The sequence below is a fragment of the Hippoglossus stenolepis genome, chromosome 23 (genome assembly GCF_022539355.2).
Source record: "Hippoglossus stenolepis isolate QCI-W04-F060 chromosome 23, HSTE1.2, whole genome shotgun sequence".
Lineage (NCBI taxonomy): Eukaryota > Metazoa > Chordata > Actinopteri > Pleuronectiformes > Pleuronectidae > Hippoglossus > Hippoglossus stenolepis.
The window spans coordinates 17,107,536-17,110,994 of record NC_061505.1 but is presented as its reverse complement, the minus strand read 5'-3'; positions in this window follow the sequence as shown (position 1 = coordinate 17,110,994).

Sequence of the window (3,459 nt, the reverse complement as noted above, 5' to 3'; positions counted from 1 at the left end):
GTCATCAAACTCTGTATTATATCTGTCCTGGGTCTATGAATGTGTTTCAGGGTGGATTTTGGAAACTTGCTGATTTCAGAATGTCTGCTTTCACAGCAGGGTCATTCAGGTCCAGAGGAGTCCTGCAGCTTCACTTCAAGAAGAGGAGAGAAAGAAAACACAAGTTTACAGTGGTACTAGCTTTGTGAAGAAGTACTTGGATCTTTTATTCACAACACAGTGAGGAACCTCTGGTCTCCAGGCTGCATGTTGCCCACAAGACAGTTTGATCAGGCCTGTCTGACAATTCACAAAAACAGAAACTCAGAAATAAACTTCCACCCTGTGGTTGTTTGCCACCTTCAACCTGTGCAGTTTATTTCTGCATACATTTAGTTTTTCTGGACTCATATGAGGTCACCCTGACCTTTGACCACTGAAATCTAATCTGTTCATCTTCAACATCTTCAAGTGACAACTGCTCAAAATGTGAGGAAATGATCGAAACACAGACTTGAAATATCATGTTCAAGAGGCCAAAACATGTTTTATAAGTTAACCACCACCAACTGAAATCTAATCAGTTCATCTGTGAGTCTATGGCTGTGTTCCAAATCCCTCACTAATCACTGTATAGTGCACTATATGCTGAGTTCGCCATTTTTTAGTGGTGTCCAAATGTTTACAGATTTTTTTTTTTATACAATGCATCATGAAAAGTAGTGTACAACCAATGGTCACTAACCAAACAATATATACCATCATGCATTGCACTCGTGGTGGAGAGACGGGAGGAGGGAGGGCAGCAGGAACAGCCCGACCTGTCGTTCTAATGTAAATAGAAGCAGAGCGGTGCATCACAGCACAAAGTGTGGGAAACAAGTTTATTTCCACGTTTAAAGATGATCATCCAACATGTTGGTTTTTTTTACAATAAAGCTGCAAAATAAACATTTAAAATTTACTTTGGGATTTTCCACGTTGTTGTTGTTGTACATTTTATTCCTGTGGCAATGAGGTCATTTTTCGATGCAGAAAAAATGTGCGGATTAGTGTCTGAAAGCTTTTTTGTTCTTTTCCGATGAGCTCACTATATAGTGCTCTATATAGAAGTCACTTTAGACTTTTCATTTAAGTTATGATCTTTTGTTTGGACTTTATTTTTATATATTTGTGGTTTGGGATTTGTACTCTGTATTTTAATCTTCCCCTTCCTTGTGTGTCAGTTTAGCTACGTCCATGTTGTGCCATTTCCTGTTTTATTGTGACCTTCACTTCCTGTTCCCCCCATGTGTCATTGTTGGTCACTTCAATCTTGTGATTGTGTGCACCTGACCTCATGTGTTTCACCTGGGTTCAGTTATTCTGTCTGTGTCAGGTCGTCTCTTCACTTTGGTTCTGTTCAGTCCAGCTCCTGTGTCTCTGTTTTGAGTTTCAGCTCTTGGATCACCTGAGTTCTCTAACCAGCCTTCTGAGTGTAAGTAATTAAATTTATTGATTAAGTATTTTTCCCTGCACTTCTTGTTTTGTTCTGTTTCTTTGGCAGCATTTGTGTTCAGTTATACAACAAACGTGACATTATAATAACATTATATAATGTGACAAAATAATTCAAAGGAGTCAACATGATAACTCTTGTTTCCAGTGTTCTGGCTGCTTTGCATTGTAAATCCTCTCTGGCAGGAGTTCTTTGTATTTACTCATCTCCCTCAGGGTTATTTGATGTCATCAAACTCTGTATTATATCTGTCCTGGGTCTATGAATGTGTTTCAGGGTGGACCTCAGGTAATCAAATCATCCTTGAAGTGAATATTTGTGTTGGATGTAACAAAATTCCCTGAAGGTGTTTGTGATATATCACATTCACAAGAACATGAGGTCACCGTGACCTTGACATTTTACTTTCAATCACCAACATCGTTTCAGTTCATCTCTGAGTCCAAATGAAGCTTCGTACAGAATTTGACATGTGTTCATAAAAATGGGGCAGACAAACAACCTGAAAACCTCCACCTAGGTTTTTCTGCATCAAAGGAAAAATACACATTAAACATTAGACCAACATGTCTTTCAGTGTGGTCACTTCTGGCTGAATATGTCTGTCAGGTCATGGTCAAGACCTGTCAGACTGTCCAGAAGAGAAAAGTAATGAGTTCAATATTAAGGACAAGCTAGCTTGGGGGGTTGTTCTCCAGAGGCTGGTGTAGTATTTTCATAAATCAGGGGCCACAATTTACACAGAGGGGCCAATGATATATCAAACATCCATGTCCAATTCCTGATTCAGTAAGATGCACATTTAAAGATTCAGTGTGTAGAATTTGGTGAGATGTGGTGGTGCAGTTGCATATTGCAGCTGAGTTCCCCTCACAGCTCGCACAGACAGACAGTGATTTTAGTGCCAAGTTCAGACCTGTGGCACAAAAGCTCCTGGAAATAGTCATTTAAAAAGTAATGCATCTAATCTGTAAATTGATTCTCCTGCCGTCTACATTACCAACAGGACGTTAGAGGCTCTACAGGGTTTCTTGTTGTCCAATTCACCTGAAGATGTCAGGCTAGGACGGCCCTTTTGGATTCAGGGTTGGATGTCATGACTTAGATTGTTTGTAAATGGTTTTGTATTTATATAGCGCTTTTCTATGTGTTGATCCATGTATGAAAAAAATTCAAACTTTCATCATGCTTTATCTGTATCAGTTTGAGTGGGCGTGGCAACACCCCCACTCCTCCAGGCGACTCTCCCATGTCTCCCGGAGCTCCAGAAAAGAGTCGAGTCTGCAGTTCCACTGGCGCGTCCTCTCCAACATGCTGCGGGTGGCGCCGTGGAACAGGCTGCCGCTGACGGCCCGCTGGCTCAAGCAGGAGTACAGGATGGACTTTGAGCCCAGTCTGCAGCCTCCCCTGCACATCCCAATCGCTTTCGGCAGCGTGAGAGCCAAGAAGTCTCAGCAGCAGCAGCAGCAGCAGCAGCAGCAGCAGCCTGTGGCAGAGGAGGAAGACGTGTCCAGGTGTTTTCTCTGTAAAGGCTCAGTCATCTGTACTGTTCATAACAGTTATTTTTAGAATTGACAGAAAAAACAATGTATTGCAAGTAGGGTTGAGACAGTATACCGTAAATTCCTGACAGTAAGTTGTACTGTTACAATCTTTAATTACAACGTGCTGTTATTACAGTGGCGATTTAATTGGTATTGTAACAGAATGAGCTGCTTGTGCTTTGGCTATAGTGAACAACAGCTAGCATCCACTGTCATCAAATTGCGTGTGTTTAACAAACTAAGACTCCTGCCTCTCAGACATTTGGGGTCGACTTCTGCACTTAACGTAACGAGTTGTCAACCTTTCCTCCTCCACTCCGGCTCCACTCAGCTCGTTTTGTGTTGTTATTTATTGTCATCAACAGCTGACATGGGGTTTGTGTACATGTGGTCGTTCTTACATACACATGACTTTGTTCACTAGGGTTGTGTTTTTCT